Below are 21409 nucleotides of genomic sequence, written 5' to 3'. Positions count from 1 at the left end.
ATCTGATAGTAATTAGTCGTTTTTATCATAGTAATTTTATGCACCTCCAATAAATTTGAGATGTAGATACAGTGCCCCCCCTTGTGCCTGCCATGATTTGATTGAATTGCTGGCGTATGGAATGTCCTATACCCCTCAATGTGAAATTCCTCTGTTAGCCAAGTTTCTTGAAATCATAAGATGTCAAAGCGGTGAACAAATTCAAACCAAGCTTGGTTATTCTCTTTACTCCAGAGGCCAGCCACATTCCAAAATAACACGCTAATAACCTTCTGGATATTTAATTAATTAATACAGATTTCTTCTGTGACAGTTTCGATCTGGCATATCAATTCCGTCCACCTGCACTCGCCACTGTTTAGTACATTGGGGTGGCCAAACTTTAATGGGCCACTAGAACTAGATCTTGGCCTGTCGTCCTTTTCCTTTGTGACCATACATTCCATCCTGCCAGAGTTCAAACTTGTGTTTATATTCAGTCTATCGGGCTCGCAGACCTTCGGGTTATCATTCTCATTATAACTGGTCCTCTGGCCTTTCTTAGCTATCAGTCAATCATTCTCATCTAGTGTTTGCAAAATTTCAAATCTATTAGACAACTCCAGGTTATAATTCCTTTGATAGTTTGACAGTGATCTACGGAGGGATTCCGGTTGGATCTTGGGCCAACTGGGTCGGTAAAAGAAGCCTAGTGGGAGAATATTTATACCTACTTCTGAAGTATCTACTTCCCTTGCTCGGTTCAGCACTTCCCTAACCAAGGAGGGTAATCCAAGGGAGAGAAAAACACAATCACCTCTAACGGCTTTATGACTTTTACCTACCCAAGGAACCCGCCTCACCATTTTAAATGCCCCAAACATTTCAGCAGTTAGTCCCACTCTCTTCCCCAAGCAGTAGATGGTTTTATTTCTCAATGTGTCCCATGTTTCAATTTCTCCTGGTTTAAGTACAGGAACATTTGCCAGTATTAATGTATATGGGGCCGCTGCCGGCAGAAGATCAAGATTATATACCTGACGTGGGCTTACTTGAGGCAAGAACAAAGATTGGCTTGATCCGGATTGTAGGTCATTTGGTATTATACCCCCGACTGACTGATGTTCTCTTCTCTACTGTGCGTAGGTCTCCATCGTTACTTATAATCCTTTGATCTGTAACTACCGCAATTTTCTTTTGTGCATCATCACTATCCACAGGTTTACTAACCTTTTCTAGGGGTTTGTTAAATAAATGTTGACTTTGGCAACCAGTTAAGGTGGCTGAGTAACTAGGGGTGCTCTGTCTAAATGGATTCTTGTTAGATATGATTAGATTCTGATTTATCGTAATCTTCTCTAGACCTTTTTCAATTTGAATTAGTCTATCTTCCAAGGTGCCCATATATGATTTAACATAGCTTGTTAGCTCTAGAAGTAAAGTTTCTAATTTAGTACTGTCGCCTAGTAATTGTGAACTATTTCTAACTTTTGGGCCTGAGGTAATGGCTTTATCCTTTTGTTTCAGCGTATGACATTTTTCCCCCTGTTTTTTAATCAAGGTACTCTTGGTGAGGCTGTCATCAGTCAAAGCCTTATGGGGGTCTACCTGGGCATTAGCGGAAGGCTTTGGTAGCTTTGGATTACATTGCCTTTTTGGGGGGGGGTAAGGGGTCAAAATCCTTATCACTGACTGAAACTTCCTCAATGACATTACTTATTGTCTGGATGCAACCGTTTCCATTTAGCGTTATACCCGAGGTTTCTAATGAGCGACTCTTTCCGCAACCTCCTTACATAATGTGTTCTTTTCCCGCCTATTCCCAGCTAATCCCTGCGCTTTACCCTTAGTGACTCCTCGACTGATGAGATCTGTTTTTCTATAACACCTACAGCACCTGTAAGGTAATTTAGCAAAGTCATTTTCACATCCTTAGGATTGGTAGAAAGTATGTCAGATTTGGCACAATGTAGTTTCCTTTTCCCCATTTCAAACTCCGAGATTATGGAATATATATGTGTACCTCCACTAGTGGTGTTCTCCGAACCTCAGGGTACAAAATGAAATGTCATGAAACAAATCTTAAACAGAGACACAGTACCTTCTAGTGTTAAGGTTGGATACATCAGTCAATTCCGGAATTGAATAAAAAGGGGGGGTGGCCCAGCCCAGCCTCGCCCAGTCTCGGACGGGCGCAGACGGGCCCGCCCTTGGCCCGGGCTCGCCTGCGCGCGTCCAGCGCTGTGGGAAGGCTGTTCAAGATTTAAGTGCCCTGGCGCTGTGGTGACGCGTTATGCAGGCGACACCCAGTGCCTGCTGGGGGCTGTAGTCCTCAGAAAGCCGTCCCCCAACTTTCATTGTAGACAGTGGTGCATCGATCTATATCATGCTGGCAAAAAAATACAACAAACTGTCTCCGGTACCACGTCTAACGCCATATAAAACAAAGGTGTACACATGGGCTGCTTCTACGCCGTTGCAAAGTCAAGGTTCATTTGTAGCAACCATGAGGTATAAGAAAACAGTACAAGCACCAATTCATGTTCTCTAAGGTGCTTCGTGGAGCGCATGTTTACTCAGTTTCAGTACTGCTGCTGATATGGGACTGATATCCATCAACTACAACCTCAGTGCACATTATGAAATTGTGAGTCCCTTCCCATCATTCTTTCATGGACTAGGCAAACTCAAGGCAATAAGAATACAAGTTCACAATAAGGAGGACATTCGTCCTGTTGCTCACCGACACCGTCAAATTGATTTTCATTTACAGGAGGCCATTGAGAAACAACTAGAAGAAATAAAAGAATGACATAATCGAGCGCTCTACTGGTACGACACCATGGGCTTCGCCCACAGCGGTAGTGCCAAAAAAGGACAGTGGAGGTGCGGTGCACATCTGAGTTGATATGCACCAACCCAACAAAGCTTTCGAGAAAGAAAGGCATCTAGGCCCACATAGCGGACATGATTACACAGCAGAATAGCGCCACAGTCTTCTCCCATCTTTATTTGGACAAACGATACCATCAACATGAGCTGGAAGAGAACTGTAGGTACATTACTACTTTGTCAACTCATTTGTGTTTGTTCAGATACAAAGGACTCAGTTTTGGCGGGTCATGAGCTGCAGAAATCTCACATGACAAAGCTTTTACACACGCATGCTGTTTGCTTTCCGATGCAGGTCTCATGTAAAATGCAGGAAAGTTTCTCAAAACCAAACTCAAATTATTGGTTAATATTTTGTCTGAACGGGGTAATGACTCCTGACCCTGAAAAAGTACAAGCGTTGCCATCAACCTGTGCCCGCAAGATGAAACCATGCTGCGATCCCTCTTAGGCATGGCCAGCGATTGCCCTAGATACCGTAGTCATTTTGCCACAGTGAGTGCCCCATTAAGAGAGTTGACAAAGAAGAATGTCCCCTTCAATGGTCCTCTGAATATGATTGAAGTTCCAAGAATATCAAACACACAATTGAAAATGCATCTGAAATGGCTACTTTCATCCAAAGTTACATACTGAGATTGTTGTGGATGCAAGCCCGGTGGGTTTTGTGCTATCCTTGCTCAACACAACGGACATCCAAATGCTCAGAGACACATTGTGGCCTGTGCTAGAGGAAGTCTGTCTCAGACTGAACATTACTATTCTCAGGCAGCAAAAGAAAGTCTGGCTGCATTGTAGGCCTGTGAACATTTTCATGTGTTTCTGCACAGAAAGCATTTGACCCTTGTCACTGACCAGCAGGCATTGCTCACCATTTTCGGAAATCCAAAAGCCAAGATGCCCCACGTATCAAGAGGTGGGGGTTGAGATTGCAAGAGTATGACCACACTAGTGTGCGTAAGCTGGGGAAGGCTCAGAACCCTTCAGATTACTTCTCACGAGTGCTGTTACAGTGTCAGAGTGCAACGTCTAAAGCGGCTGAAGCATACATCTATTTCATAGTAAAGTCTAGCACCCCTGCAGCTCTATCCATTGAGCAGATCATTGTTGCTACCAACACAGACAGAGACAAACGCACACTCAGGGATATCATTAGAATACAATCATGGAGAAAGCATACTCGACCTCTCACAGACGACGTTGAATATCAAAAATCCAAAAATGTACGGAAAGAACTTTCTGTCACTCAAGAAGGCATTATACTAAGAGGTTCAAGGATTGTCGTACCTGAGAGCTTGAGACAAGAAGCCACTAAGCTGGCACACGAAGGACATCGTGGCATTGTAGCCCCCAAGAGACCCCTCAGAGACCGAGTGTGGTTTCCTCGTCTTGACAAGCGAGTTGAGAAGTAACTGAAAGCATGTCACCTGTGTAGCTGCTTATATCCAAAGACCACACAGCATCCGCTAAATATGTCTGACCTTCCTCAATGCGTGTGGGAAGAAGATGCAGTTGATTTCTTTGGACCCTTAAACAATGGCTATTGATCATGGTAGTTATAGATGAGTTCTCATGTCTTCCCTTAGTGGAAGATTTATCATCGCCCACTCATGACAAAGTCACTGAGAGTATGGATGATATTTTTGCAGTTTGGGGTGTTCCCTCCTTCCTCAAATCTGACAATGGCCCACCCTCCAATAGCAGATAATTTAAGGACGTTCTCAGTCATTTAAACGTCAAGTATCAAAAAGCATGCCTCTCTGGCCACAGGCACACGGCATACTTAAACGATTTATGGGCACCCTGAAGAAAGTGGTTCAGCATGCTGCGCTCAAAGGAATCGATTTCAAGTCAGCCTTATGACCAACCCTTCTTGTATATCAGTCAACTCCCCATTCAAAGCCCTGCCATCTTGCTTTCTGGCAGAACTATTGGGATAAAGTCACCACAACGGACCACCAGCCAAGTATTAGACTGATGAGATTTGTGTCACAGACACTTCTCGTAAAATAAAGGTCCAGGTAGATAAGTGTAGATGCATTCTGGACATGGTTTCATGAACGGAGAGAGAGTCCTAATCAAACAAAAATGGCAAAACAAGACTGAAGCTCCGTTTGATGTTGGACCATTGAGAGTCGTGACAAGTAAAGGACAAATGGTACCGCTCAACATCAGGGTAAGTTCATTACGAGAGACTCCTCACATTTCAAGCATCTGCCTCGATGTTCGTCAGCTCCAGATCTTACATGTGCGACAAGTCCACCTGAATTCCACCTGAGGTCAAGCATCTGAGTTTATATCTATGATGCAACTCCTTCACCTCGTACAACTCGATCTGGAAGATTGGTGCAAGCACCTCGACAACTCAAGGGGGGACTCTAATCTATACATTTTGTACGCATTTTTATTTAACAAATGGGGAGATATAGTGTCGTGTGATCATGTGCAGTAGGACACTTGTGGTCCTAGGCGGACTCCTTACAAAGTTAAGTAATCAGTATGGGAGTATGTGGGGGGGTGTGGGGTTGCTCAATAAAGTCTGTGATGCAGTGAGTTCAGTTAACGGTTGCCTGCCGAGGAATAAAACATGTATTATTGCGCTCCATGTGAGTTGTTGTCATTTGCATTCTCCAGAGTTGGGTGAATGCTACAGTATTCAGACCCAAGACCCAAGAAAACCTTAACTTGTGAAACACTGTTTGGGGTTTAGCATCAGAAATAGCCTTAGCTGGGAGATTCTTCGGTTAAATGCCTTCATGTGTTAAGTATTGCCCTAAATTTTCAACATGTTCATATTTGTCTAACTTTACTGACATTCCACAGGGTCGACCCATTCGAACAAGTCAATACGTCCCATTACACCTTCACATTCTTCTTACTTTAGGAGATCATTTAACCGGGACCTGATACTTAAAGGAACATGTTTTTATTATATAACTTTATTGGCATTTAAGAACCACATACAGGCAGTTTTGATATAGGAAGTACCAGAGGTACACTCATCCCTTTCTCCCGCTCTACAACCATAACAGTGCAGGAAAACATCACCGCCAGTATCTTTCTACAACATCAAAGCAGGGGAATGGGGGGATCACAACCGCATTTGTCTCGTGTACATGGAAGACCCCAGCGCTCTGCCTGCAATGGGGAAAGACAAAAACGCAAATCGGACCCATTACAGTCATGTAAGGAACTCTGTCCAAGGATTCCCAAGCCGACGGTAAACTATTCATCTCCCCATTCCTCTTCCCCACTTCCGTACCAAAAGCTTGCGCCTCTGCAGAAGTCGATTGTGTTTGTGCATCCTAGATTTGCCAAGATGCCCCTGTTCCTCTTCCATCAAGCATCAATAATAATAACAATCCACATTTGTAAAGCGCGAACAATCACCCGTAAGGGTCTCTAGGCGCTGGGGGCCGTCGGGAAGATTAAGCAAGCTATTGCCCAGAGTCACATGGTGCTGGGCTAATCTGCCACCGGCGCTGGGGATCGAACCGTGATCCCCAGATTCCGGAGTCAGACGCCCAGGCCGCGACGCCACACATCTTCCTTCGGTCAGTGGCCGTGGATAACACATCTACTGCTCATTCGCCCCTCAGGCTCACCTGCTGCTCCGTGAATCTGCCCCATGGATGCAAAGCCTGGAGATCATCTTCAGGTTTTGATCCTTCTGGACATGTTTAATTCGTTCCCTCTCTGCAGTCACCCACTCACACACGCCTTCCAGCCATGCCTCAGCTAGCGGGGGCGTAGGAGACAGCCAATAAATGTCTTGAGCGTTATGTACATACTTGATGACACTTGTTTGACCTGGCTTTTTATCATGTGAAGCAGATCCTACTCTCCTACAGGTTTGGTATTTCTTCAGACAGTGAGACAAAGGGGGCTTAGGCGTGGACAGAATGGGCCATCCTGACACAATGGCTGGGGAGGGGCTGTACTCAGCCCCACTTACACTTGAAATGGCTTGGCCTACAGCACTCACCAAGGAACCTGACACCAGGCCTGCACTGCCGTTTGTCACCCCAGACAGTCTGGAGCCTTGAGCTTTCCAGAACCAGCTGTGGGCATAAGACAGGGAGTCCCGCAACACAATGGATGGCACCAAGTATAAATATTGGACCTCCAGAGCCACTCATGAGAACAATCCTGCAACTGTGAAAGATTCAGAAGAAGCACAACTCTGCTACCAGACGGAGTTCCCTGCTGCCAGATGGAGTGCCCTGCTACCAGACGGAGTGCTCTGCTACCAGACGGAGTGCCCTGCTATCAGACAGAGTGCCCTGCTGCCAGACGGAGTGCCCTGCTGCCAGACGGAGTTCCCTGCTGCCAGACGGAGTTCCCTGCTGCCAGATGGAGTGCCCTGCTACCAGACGGAGTGCTCTGCTACCAGACGGAGTGCCCTGCTGCCAGACGGAGTGCCCTGCTACCAGACGGAGTGCCCTGTTACCAGACGGAGTGCCCTGCTGCCAGACGGAGTGCCCTGCTGCCAGACAGCGTGCCCTGCTACCAGACGGAGTGTCTTGCTACCAGACGGAGAGCCCTGCTGCCAGACTGAGTGCCCTGCTGCCAGACAGCGTGCCCTGCTGCCAGACGGAGTGCCCTGCTGCCAGACGGAGTGCCCTGCTGCCAGACGGAGTGCCCTGCTGCCAGACAGCGTGCCCTGCTTCCAGACGGAGTGTCTTGCTACCAGACGGAGAGCCCTGCTGCCAGACTGAGTGCCCTGCTGCCAGACAGCGTGCCCTGCTGCCAGACGGAGTGCCCTGCTGCCAGACGGAGTGCCCTGCTGCTCAAAGGTACCTTGCTGTCTGAAGAAAGAACATTGGACCGTCTTACCTTGAGCCCATTCTCACGTGAGTTGTTCCAAGGGTCAGTTGACTGATCTCCTGTTTGGACTGCATGGTCACAACGTGCTTCCAGAGGTCTTCCTGCAACTGCCCAGCTGGCCAGCACCAACTGGAGCTGCCTTGACGTGCCTGAGCCCTGCTGCTAGCCTCTTTTAGAGTGGGCCCCGATCCTCAAGAGATGCCCCCAGGTTCTGGACCCTTGGCTGACATCAGAGAGCACACCTCCCTGCCCAACTGTGGGTTCCATCAGATCTGGTATACAGCGTTGCGTAGCCCCCAAAGCCACGCAGCTTCGAACCGAACGCTTCAACAAATATGACACCGAGTGATGCTAAGTACTGTAAAGCATCACCCCCAGCTGGAACCAATGGAAACGATGCTGAGCAACGGGAATGCCCGCAAAGCCTCAGCACTCAGCTGAAAGCTACATCGTAACTGATGCTGAGTGACACAAAGACCCGCTAAGCCTCGCCACACAGCTGAAACCTTCATCAGAGCCAACGCAGAGCTACTCCAAGCCCCGTAAAGCAACACTGCGAAGACCTTTCATCAAAGAAATAATAACCAACTCTTAGCGGGCAGAACTCGGTACTGTGCCCGGCCTGCGCTCAATCGTGCTTGACTTGAACTTGTGACTTTGTCCCAGTTCAGCGTGACCAGATACCCACCGTTGGCGCTTTGTGCTTTTCAGCTCTATTTTTACCCAAAACTTTAAAAACGTATATCTCGTTTTATTGATTGAGGTTAGATAATTTTGGTGTCATTCTATTCATTAAAATATACTTTATTTTTCTGATTTCCTTTGGGATTTTTCTCATGTTGTGTCTTTACTTTATTACTGTTTGTGTCCATTGTCTCCAAGCTAAGCCTGACAGTTTTGTGCCAAGCTAGCAGAGGATTGTGGTTGTTGCCTGAGTGGGGCTTCCACCCCTCTCAACCAACAACCCAATTTCTTATAACACCCTACTATACATTGGGACTAGGATTAGTGATGAAGTAGTATAGTGAAATATGAAATTAAATGGTGAACATGTCAATCTGTTATTTGGATTGAAAAGGATAGTGGAGGGATAAAAGAGGGAAGGATTTAGAAATCTTCAAAACACATTGGGGCAGATCTATATCGGAGATGCGCCACTTTTGCGCCGCCGTTGCATCACTTTTGTGACGCAGCGGCGGTGTAAACCCTGCGCCACGTTGCGCCATATTTACATCGTGACACATCTATGGAGATGCGTCACGATGTAAAGCCCTGCGCCACGTAAAACCTGCGTCAGGTTTCACGTGGGCGTGTCGACAGAGGGGGGGGCGTTCCGTCGCAGGAACGCCCCTGAAAAGTGACTCAGTCAAATCTATAAGATTTGACTGAGTCACTTTCCCAACGCTGATGCGCCAAAACCCTGCGCCTGCTTGAAGCAGGCGTAAGGCTTGACGCACCATGTTAGGGATAGGGTAGGTTGGAACAGTGCTGGAGTTGCGTCGCGCTTGCGACGCAACTGAAGCACTGCGCCAACCTTACGCCATCGGATGCGTCACGCATCTGTTTATTCCTGCGCCATGATGCGCCGCATTGTAAATGCGGCGCATCATGTGTGGGGCAAGGGTAAACTTGCGTGACGCATCATTCCTGGCGCATCCTTGCTGATTTGCAGGGATGCGCCAGGCAACATAAATCTGCCCCATTTTTTTTAAGTCAGCAGATAAGACAGTTACATTTCCGGCAGAAGAAATACAATGAATACTGATCAGTATTGTAAGAATCAGGCTGGTAAATTCCGTATGACATTTACAAAATAAGAAATTAAACATTTCGGGCTTGTGAACAGCAGCCCATAACTTTACAACCAGGTGTGCCATATACAATGCAGTAGTGTGTTCATCATACCTTTCAAGCCAATTCACATTCAACGCAGGCCCTTCAGGTTGTGAAGTGTTCCTGCAGCAACCCCTTGCTTTAATCATAGGTTGCTCCAGACCCATGCACCAATCCAGACCCACCTCCTACGCTCCCAGTTCGGGCGTAACTGGGTCTTTCCATGTCCCAGCTATATCCCTTTTAGCCAGGGTGAGGCCCAAGAATAACTGACGACTTTTATGTAGGTTTCCCCCAATCTCTTCGGCAACATGTAATAGAGAAAGCTGAGGAGGCAGGGGTATTTCCCATCCCGGTACTTCCGACAGGCATGTCGTGACCCCAGTCCAAAATCTGCTAAGCGCAGTGCATTCCCAAATGGTGTGTATGAATGTGCCTTCCGCGCTGCCACATCGGAGACACGTAGGGGAAACTATCAGGCCTGCCCCCCACAGCCTATTTCTAGTAAAATAAGCGCTGTGTATGTATTTAAACTGAATAAGTCTTAGGCGTGATGCTATTGCGGCTCCCCTCGGGGATTCTAATGTCTCCGTCCAGTCATCATTATCAAGGGGACCAAGGTCTGTCTGCCATATTTCCCGGAGTGAGTCCAGGGTCATAGAGAGATTTGTCACCAGGGTTTGGTATATTTTTGCCGTCTTGTGGTCTCCCAAATCACCCATGAATACCTTAGCCTCTATCGGGGTGAACTCCAGGAGAGATTCCAGGTTCGCTATATATGGTGTTAAAGCATGGCGGAATTGCAGGTAGTTGCAGAATTGAGTATGTTGCATCTCAAATTCCTTCTTAAGCTCCTGAAACGACTTCAAGGCATGGTGCAGTGCATCACATCTCCCAAAGTAGAGATACCTATGGCATCCCAATCCCGAAACCCCGATAGGGTAGACACTTGTGGCATAAGACCGCTCTGCCAGAGAGGCATCTCTCTCGTCAGTCTTCCCCACTATCCCATTCTATGCAGCGATTTCTTCCATACTCCGAAACCACCCGCGTAGCAGGCGGGAGTAGTCGGAGCTCTTTTGGAGTATGTAGGAACAAATGCAGTAAAGTGCTGCCCAGGAGCCACCGTTCCACCTGGTATGCCGGGTCATTTCTATTCCAACAACAGATACAGCCACCCCAAGGAATCAAATGCCCTGTCTATGTCGGCCAGCAGCAATGCTGCCGGGCCTTCAAGACGGTCGATCGCTGCTACTGCATTGTGGGCCCACCGGATATTGTGGCGAGTGGCCCGGCAATCCATGAAGCCTGCCTGGTCAGGATGAACCAGATCGTACATAAAGTGGAGGATACGATTAGCAAAGGCTTTGGCCAAGAGCTTGGCCTCCACATTCAGCAGCGATATGGGATGATACGATGAATGTTGGTCTGGGAGTTGGCCGGGCTTCGGGAATACCGCGATCGGTGTGTCGCCAATACGATGGGAGTCACCCCTCCTCGAGGACCGGATTTACCACCCTCAAGATATTGGGTGACGAACTAGGACTGGACGAGCTTATAAAACTCACGCGGGAAGCCGGTAGGACCAGGAGCTTTGCCCATGCATAAGTCTGAAAGGGCCGTACTCAGCTCCTCGGTTGTCAGATGGGCATCTAATTCTGCCCGCGCCACATCTGATAAGGCTTTTGGGGGTCAGTCATTAATGAAGCGATGAATAACGGATACAGGTAGGGCATCTTTGGGGGTATATGGATCGACATAGTAGGTTGTGAAACTGGACGCGATCTGGGCTGGGCACGTTAGTGTTTGGCCATCGTCGCCCAGATTACTAGGTGTAATCGATGGGTGGAATGCCTGTTGGCAGAGTCGATGCAGGAGAGAGTACGACTTGTCCCCCCACTGATATATCCGGCTGCGCGAGGCCAGCCAAGCCTGGCTGGCCTCCTCGCGCAGTGTGTTGGCATGTGTTTGTTGCAAGAGAAGAAGCTGGTGGCAAATCTGCCAGCCGTCTACATCTCTACTCCGCTGTTCCAAATCCAGCAGCTGAGCCTCTGTCAGGAGCAATGCTTCCCGGTGCTTTTTCCGTTGGGCGGTGCAAAAAGATATGTCGGCACCCCTAAGGGTTGGCTTCATAGCCTCCCAGATGTTCACCGCCGAGCTCACCATTCCCACGTTTCCTGTGAAATAAGCCGAAATGGCCTGATACATGTAGGTTTTATAATGTGGGTCCTGGAGGTGCCATGTCAACAGCGCCATCAGAAGGGTGGGCGGGCTATGCCCAACCGCGATGTTAGCACTATTGGAGACTGGTCCGACAGGCACCTAGGCAAGATATCCACCGCCACGATTCGATAATAGTAATTGGTTGGCACTAATATATAGTCCAAACGTGAGGATAAGTTGTGTACTATAGAATAGTATGTGTAGCCTTGCGCTGTCGGGTGTCTCCACGTGTCCACCCAGCCCATGTCCCACACCAATATCTGTAGTTGCGTTTCACTGAGTGTCCCATGTCCTCCACATGGTCTCCATCTATCCTGAGCCAATATCAAAACATCATTCCAGTCCCCACCTATAATGGAGAGGCCTTTGGGTATCTCTAGCATTATTCTAGTCTGGCATTCCACAAATGACTCGTACAATGGGGGAGGTGCATAAACACTACCAAATATAAAGAGTTCCCCATATAGTGTGCCAGTCACAACTATATACCTACCCTGGTGGTCAGATCATGTTCTAGTGTTTGTGAAGGGGACTCTTCGATGAACAAGGACCGCCACCCCATGGGAACCCCTAGTGAGCCCTGCATGGAAGACCTGTATGTTGCCTTAGAATCCGAAAGATGAGTTTCCTGCAGTAGCAGTACATCAGCTGAAGCGCGTTTGGCCTGTCAAAGGACAGCCCCTCTTTTGATCTTGTCCAGTGCCCCTGTATATTTCAGCTAGCTATCTGGAGCCTACTAGCGGGGTCTGAAATTGAGCATAGTGTAAGGAATAAATGTAGAGCGTGGCTTGTGGTGTGGCATAAGCAACAAAAAGCATGGCACAGCACAGTCAACAAAACTGAGCAATCCCTTTCCCATCCCTTCCCACCTCACCCAATGCCTCAAAATAGTTGAAGCAACTGTCGTGGTTGGGGTCTTACTTCTGCTCCAACGGGGGCAAGGCGCAACCCCAAGCCAATGATCTCCAGTAAATTATCTCCAGTCATGGATAAAGTTCTCAGATACTTAGAAGAGAGTTAATGGGGGAAAAGTCCCACAAAGGCCCAGGGGACTGTTTTCATCAGCCAGATAAGCATGGTACTCACAACTCTCAGTCTCCATTGTGTGACGCAGCTGTATTAATGTTTTTTGTTGGTTTTTTTTGTCCTCATTTGCTAAACCCTTATGTGTGAAGAAAGGATACCGCCAACCACCACTTTGTGCTATCTTGTCCTGCCCACCAAAACCCATTAGTGTGCTTTGGACATTTGCACAAAAAACAAATAGCAGATTGGCGGGATAAGGAGAGAACAACACACAAGAAGGAAGACCTTCAAAAACTCCATCTAGGCCTATTTCAGCCTGTTTGGACCAGATAATCGGAAAAGACCCTTATTGTAGATCCATGGAGCAGGGAAGCTGGCATAATCATAGGACCCGGGGAAAAAAAACCCCCCGGGAAAACCTACTTCACTGTATCAAATAGTCCCAAAAGGCAAATTTCTTTTTTTTATACTGCAGGGTCTAGCCAGGTCTACTTTAGAAACTTCATATAGAGACGATAACCATCCCATATATGTTGGAGGGGCTGTATCTACCCAAAATCTACAAATCTGTCTCCTTGCCATTAAAATGGCAAAAAACAAGAAGGATCTGGCAGGCCCTAAGATGTTTTCGTCAATCCCAAAGATGATCAAGGGGAGAGTACTGCTAAGTGTTATGTTTAAAATAGAAGATAGTGCTTCCATCACCTCTTCCCAAAAACGACTAATGGCTGGGCACTCTTTAAACATATGCACGTCTGAGGCCTCTACTAGGTCGCATTTATTGCATTTTTTTCCATGCTGGAATTTGGCTATCTTTTGGGGGGACAGATAAGCGCGATGTAAAGTATATAGATGGGTATGCCTCAACCAGGATGGCTTCACAATTTTATATAGTAGACTAAATGAGTTAAGCCACAACTGCTGGCACTGTTCACCAATCTTACTACCCCATAACATCTCAGGGAGATTAGTGTCATCGTCTATCTCCTCCAAAATCGCCCAATACCAACATGCAACCTCCTTTCCCCCCCCCTGGCCTTGTCACCAAAAGATTTTCTAAATTACTGTAATTTCCCAGGGGGACACCCTTTCTTGTCAAAGACTGAGCCCAACTAGTCAGCTGCACATATTTGAAGTCAGATAGACCTGGCCCGACTTTCTCCCACAAAGCCTCCCAGGGTATCATTGAACCACCAGCTATCAGCTCTCCCCAATTCACAATTCCGGCTTCCTTGATTGGACCTGCCAGTCTATCTTTAAGACACAAGGGAGTGCCTGGCGAGTCCCACATGGGTGCTAAGTTGGAGAAATAGCACAACCCTGTTCTATTTTTGATTGTGGACCAACTCCTAGCCAACGATTGAAGAATTTTTAATTTTTTTTTTTTTTTAATTTCTGGTCTCCAAACTTAAAAAGAAAGCCGTCAGATGGAAGATCCGACCCCTCCAACATAGCTCGAAACATCCTCCCTCTGAGGTTATCCACTGATGTTTTTAGGAGCATTCTCGAGTAAGATAATTGGAACGCCCAAGCATAATATTGGATGTTTGGTGACGTTAGACCTCCTTTCTCTCTCCTTCTCCTCGAGATTATGAGTGGTGATTTTACTTATATTGTGGTAAATAAAATATTACGCTCTCAGAATTTTTAAAATATAAATAAGATCATGCATAAAGCAAGAGGCTGAGTCTGTGGTATCAGGTTCTAAAAGGGCTTTATTCCAATAACTCGAGTCAAAGGGAGAATATTACCATCACCAAAAAAGGATCTGGAAGGGACTGCAAAGTATTCTCAATATTCTCAAAACATTATTCACAGAGTACAGTATATATACATTTCTCAATTGTACGTAAGCAAAAGAGCAAGAGAGAATGAGATAAGAGCATGTGGGCGTGTAAGTAGGCGTGAAGGTGGGCGTCCATGTGGGCGTCCACTTGATGATAATAGGTAATTTGTCATAGGTGGGTGGATACCTGGAGGGGGTTGCGTGATCTGCTGGAATTGTACTGGAACTTTGCCTTACTTGTGCTCAACTCGAGCATGACGTGTAACTAGGGGGTGAAGGGGACTTGACATTTAGCTCTACATGTGGAGACAAAAAGTCTGGGGGGTCAAGTCAACCTAATCCCAAATCATATCTAACATCCTATGTTTAAAGAACCATGTTATCCACAAGGAAAGGTCTCTCAAACAAAATCTATTCTATACTGACTGTGAGTGCGTGTACAAGCGTCTAAGTGTCTACATGAGATGCGAGGGGCAGAAATCTTCCATAGTAACAGGGCTATGAATTACTTGCATGAAGACAGAGAAGCCGGGCCCTTAGCTCGGTAGCTGGAAGGATGTTTACTTAAACTACTAGACAGGAGTGCATTGGATGAGGAGCGGAGCAGATAATCTTGAAGGTGAAATACAGTTTTTGGCAGGCGGGCAGACAGGCCGAGTCAGGCACCGTTAGCCGCGCAGGGAGTAGGACAAAGTTCATGGATACAGATGCGAGCTCAGACTGGAGCTGTCAGAGGTAGAAAGCAGGGAAAGGCTTGATGGCAGCATTCAGGGCCTACTCGCCTGAACTGCAAAAATGGAGTAACTGAGCCATATAAAGTCGGTGGCCTTTCGTACTTAGGAATCGAATATCCAGCCCATTCATGGCGGATCTGAAAGAGGACATGTTGACGTTGGACGCACATGTGTTTGCGTCTTCATAAATGGAACTGGAGGGAACATACATGTACTTGTAACATATACATGGAACCGTTGGGGTCTAAGATAGGGGACATAACTGATCAGAAAAATCCATATTTCCACATTCCCTCCTTGTCCCCTACTGGCCCTTAGGAGATATCAATCTTCATTAATCCATTGATCTGTTCATGTAACATCATTTGCTCTTCTTTCTTCTTCCGGGATTTTGAATGAAAACTTGAATGTGGAATACACGATGTGGCACACAGACCACAAATCGCTGGCCCACATTGTAGACACAGGCAGCAACTGAATATTATTAATAGTATCAACCCACAGACGGTCAACACTTTCCATCCCCAAGCCGATATTAATCCCCAGAGCCAACCGGACCATGTCCACGTGCCTGGGTCTTGATGTATGCTTTGGGTAATCTTGTGGAGCCTTGTTATTGCTTTGTATACAGACGGTGCGTTATTAGGAATGAAAGAAATGATATGTAGCACGTCCCACCCCAGTCTAAGGGCAGTTGCACATAGGCTGTCTGGCCACAAATAAAGTAGGTGTGTCGTGATGCTCTGAAATAGGACTTTCCTTTGTCTTTGAATACTATTATAGTATCACACTCACTGTGCCCCAAATGTACTGAGCCTTCTTTTCTGACACACAAGTTCCCTTTTACTGGCAGGACTGTAATTGAAGGCGGACCTGACATGTGTTGGGGCTTTACGTTCAACACTATGAAATCGAGGGTCACATTTCCTTGCAGATACTCTTCATTTTCTAGATCTGTACCTTTCATTTGGGGAAGTCCCTCTTCATCTGGGAAACATGCTTTGTTCATGACTTTATTCAAGTTACCCCATACCCACTCGCCCCTACACTCCTTGTCTTGACATTCTTTGGCATCACCGTTGATGGATGTCATTAAGGCAAACCATGCTCCGCAAGAACCATTATGGGAGAACGGAAAAGGAAAAAGAGGCAAGACTCCCTTTACCTTCTGATACGGGGGAAGTCGGCCACAGACCCAGCAGTCTGTAGCATTGCTAACCTGATGTGAATGGTGCAGCATCTGAATAAAGGTATTGCTGCGTAATGTGGAAATGTGGATTTTCCTGATCAGTTATGTCCCCTATCTTGGACCCCAACGGTTCTATATGCATGTTACAAACACATGTATGTTCCCTCCAGTTCCAGTTTCGAAGACGCAAACACATGTGCGTCCACCGTCAACATGTCCTCTGTCAGATCCGCCATGAACGGGCTGGATATTCGATTCCTAAGTATGAAAGGCCACCGACTTTATATGGCTAAGTTACTCCATTTTTACAGTTCAGGCGAAGTAGGCCCGATTCTGTCATCAAGCTTTTCCCTGCTCTCTGCCTCTGACAGCTTCAGCTTGAGCTCGCATCTGTATCCATGAACTTTGTCCTACTTCCTGTGCAGCTAACGGTGCCTGCCTCGGCCAGTTTTGCCTGCCTGCCAAGAAGCTGTATTTCACCTTCGAATTATCTACTTTGCTCCTCAGCCGATGCATTCCTGTCTAGTAGTTTAGGTAAACATTTCCTTTAGCTCCTGAGCAAAGGGCCCGGCCTCTCTGTCCTCATGCAAGTAATTCATAGCCCTGTTGCCATGGAAAGTTTTCTGCCCCCTTGCATCTCATATAGACACTTAGACGCTTGTGCACGCACACACAGTCAGTATAGAATAGATTCTGTCCGAGAGTCCTTCCTTGTGGATAACATAGTTCTTTAAACATAGGATGTTAGATATGATTTGGGATTAGGTTGACTTGACCCCCCAGACTTTTCGTCTCCACATGTAGAGCTAAATGTCAAGTCCCCTTCACCCCCTAGTTGCACGTCAATTACACGTCATGCTGCTGCGCGCGCATCTATGCCAAGTATTATCTTATAGATCCACCTATGTATGACATCATAACCAATCATGTTTCTTTTTACTCCTTATTACGCCCAGTTTCGGTTACGCACTTACAGTATCGTTTCTCTTATCAATTGTTACGCCTTCTACATTTGTTTCATTGTAATGTATGTTCTATATAAGCAATTTCCTGTCAATAAAATATCGTACTTCACTTCCTGAACCCTCGTGGTGACGGAACCTGAAGGCCGCCACTCGAGTCGGCCATTTTGGAATAAAGCCCATTCAGAAACCTCTTATACCACGGATTCTGCCTCTTATTATTCTGAGCTATTTTATTTAAGACTCCGTATGAAATTCAGTCCAGGTAAAGAATATTTACCACATAATTGGCGCCCGAATAGGGACACTTTCTCATCTCACGCGCCGGCGGTGCGTTGCAGGCCCGGTCTCCTGCCACAGCTGGACGGACCATAACGCGTACCAGCAGGATTTCCTGTAGCTCCCTCCGGTCAAGCGGGGGCGACTGAGGCTGCGATCAACCCAGACGAGGCGGTGAGAAGTGCGAAGTATCCCGACCAGAGCCTAGCTGAGAGAGCAAGATCCGAGGTATACAGAGGCCCACCAGGTTTTCGAAGTCCCGATGTCCAGAGGGTCCGATGTCCACAGTCGAGTCCAGTCCATTCTCCGAGGCCTTTCGTTTTGAGCTACCCGGTGAGTACCATCGCCGGGGAGGCGTTTTGACGCGCACATAGGTTGTGCCGGTCAAGACGGATTTGGGTACACAAATCCGGTCTGCACTGTTTAGCAGTGTATATGTACTGTTTAGCAGTATATCAAGTATTCCGAAGTATCTAGTTATTGTCAAGAATTCTGCTTGGTGATTAGTTATGCAGACTATCATCATTGTTGGTCATTTTTAAAATGTTTAATGTTTAGTGTTTAATGTGTTAAAATGTCCTGCATATTGTGGTATGAATGATTGTTCATTGTTCATTGTTCATTATTGTGTTTTCCGTATTAAGTGTGTTCAAGATTAAGTATCAGATCAGTTGTCAATATGCCGCTCTTTTCAAAGTTAAGACAGATTACTACTAGAAAAGGGGTACTCGAAGAAGCAGTTCCTATTCCTCCTAGGGACACTCCAGGGCACTTTATGTATCACAAGCATGGCTTAGACGCCATATTATTCCTTGATCTATGGGTAGACTACACCAAAGAGTTACCAGAAAGTCAGAGATGGCCCGTAGCTGGGACCTGGGATGCCGAATGTATTATGAAAGTAGAAGAAGAGTTGTGGAAGAGGAAAGCTAGACAGTCACAGAAAGACGCTGTTGAGTTATGGCGTAAAGAATCGCATAGGCGCACCGAAAAAGCGCTAAGACAGGAAGAGAGAAGTAAAGAAAGTGCAAATAAGGTTCGAGAAAATCTGTTGATTGAAGAAGGTACACGAGTACAAGCAGAACAAACCGATAGACAAAGAAATGCCCTTATAAAAGGAATGTATCCCCTCCTGGCCGAAGGATTGCCTAAAGCTACTACAGCCATACCAAAAGACTTGCCACCTCCATTGTTTCCGATAAAAGTACATCCTAAAGGACATCCCAGAACCGCAGAAGATATTTTTCTTTCCTCATATCTAGATGACGCAGTTCCCGAATATGCTAACCCCGCACCACATAGACCGTCTGCTGGGGGGGTTCAACGTCAAGATCAGGTATCTGTCCCTGTGCCACAGCAAGCTCCGGCACAAGTCCCGACACAAGCCCTGGCAAGTACATCTGCTTCCGCATCTGTCCCCGCAACCGATTCTACAGCTGTGTCCACGCCTGTAGTGGCTGTAGCACGTTCAACGAATCCTTTCACGTCCGGTACTCTAGAGGGGGCTACTGGAGGTGCTACTAGCATTCATTCCACGCCACCCCGAGTGAGTAAGTTTTCTTTCCAAGAATCAGTACATGCACGTACGCCCAAACTTATAAATACCCGTATGCTTAAGGATCTTATGATAGATTGTAGATATGATCCGGTGCCCGGCAAAGAGGATGAAATGGTTCTAGCATCATTACGTGTTAGACGAGCTGCATCGTTTTTAGGGAAGCTACCAGGAATGGCTATGCATTTAGATAGCATATATCATTTTGTCCAAACAGGGAAAGATCCTGAATGCATTAACAGAGCTATGGAATATCAGAAAGTAGAGATACAGGGAGAATTGTTACGTTTTCTTGTAAATTGTGTGATCAGAAATCAAGACCGACCGGGGGTAGACCCGGGAATAATGCAAACTCTTACTAAATGGGGTCAGAATATATCAGACGGAAGACATGATAAACAAGGAAGTATAGTAGCCATGTGCCGAAAAATTAGGAAAGAAGTAGAACGTATACATGAAGAAAGATTGGAGACAGATGAGTTTGAGCAAGATGAAACGTCCGAATCAGGAGATTCCGTAAGACAGTCAGACACCATAGCCTATGTAGGTAGAGGAAGGTCCTGTAATAATACTAGATGTTTTTCTGATCCGATACATTCTGTATGTCCAAACAATAGCAGAACTTATCCGACGCCTATAATAAATATGAAGTCTCCCGAACGTTTGTTTCAAGCCGCAGATAAAATACTCCGAGAACGAAGGGGTTACCACCTCCTCGATTCTATGGACGAGCAAGAATTAGCAAGGTCAGCTGTTCATTGGATTGACAGTCCTGGAAAATATGGTGATGAGACAGTAGCTCATGCGTTTTTAAACCTCAGTCCAGATGAACAACGTTTAGCTGGAATCTATATGATTCAGCAACTTCTCATATTATATAAGAGCCAACATGCTGATCCTGGTCCCTTACCTGATATATTAACTGAACTACTTGCGAATAGATGGAGAGGTTCTGGTAACAAGTTAATTAAAGAAATATTAGTGTCACGTAAACAGTACGTTCTTTTTGTAAGCCCAGATCCTTTCTCGATCCCCAACAAGGAAAGAACGCCGTACTACATGGATAGACAGAATCCCTTACGAGAAGTGCACCCAATAAAAGGCGAAGACAATAATTTTCACCGTGTATTTGTATATACACCCATAACAAAAATCGAATTGTTAGAAATGAAGAAAGTAGTACCCAGTCATGACAAAGACCCAGCGGGTTTTCACCGAGAAATTAAAGACATGTTACTGATGGGAGAGTATACCTATCCTGACATTATGACAATATTAAAGGTACTCTTGCCTGCTGGCATTTATGAAAAACTGAAAGAAAAAGAGTGGGAAGTGGGAGATCAAAAGATAGATTGGACAGCATTAGAAGAAGAAGAAAAGGCCCGAACTGCAGGTTCAGGGCTCGGGGATAAAGTTAAAGCACTACCAGGTTTACTAGTACAAGTACTGCCACGTTTATTAATTACGAAGAAAGAAGATTGGGGTGCAATCTCAGCCTGTAAACAAAAGCATGATGAAGACACAAGTGATTATTATGCCCGATTTGAAAAATGTTTTGGTATAAATAGTGGTATAAAACCAAATAGTGAGTCGTATCCACATTTATTTGTGACAAAATTAGTGGAAAATGCCTTGCCCCCAGTGAAGAATAGAATATTGAAATTCGAGAGTACCTGGCAAAGTAACACTCCGTCACAGATGCTACAAATGTTACAGTATCATCACAATAGAATTAGAGATGAACAAGAACACGAACAAAGACGTATGAAGGATACTAAAATGAAAATGCTAGTTTCCCAGACAGTACCAGCGGATGGTCACAAAAAGGGTGTGACACATTCCGGAGATTCAGCAGTTCCTGTAAAAGGAACCTGCAATTACTGTAAACAACTAGGCCATTATGTACACGATTGTCAAGTCCTGAAGCGTAATATAGCTATAGGTATTGCAAAAGAAAGACCACGACCATTCAGACAGGATCAGAATGAACAAGGAGCTTCGCAGCATGCACAGTCCATGCCGGCTCAGCCACAGTCTATGCCAGCCTCACAACAGCCCATACAGTTTGTGCCAGCTGCACCACCGTTGCCTGCTGCTGCCACACAAACAACTACACGACAATTG

The sequence above is a fragment of the Triturus cristatus genome, chromosome 3_1 (assembly GCF_964204655.1).
Source record: "Triturus cristatus chromosome 3_1, aTriCri1.1, whole genome shotgun sequence".
NCBI classification, from domain to species: domain Eukaryota; kingdom Metazoa; phylum Chordata; class Amphibia; order Caudata; family Salamandridae; genus Triturus; species Triturus cristatus.
The sequence above is the reverse complement of the archived record's forward strand: the minus strand, read 5'-3'. Positions refer to the sequence as shown.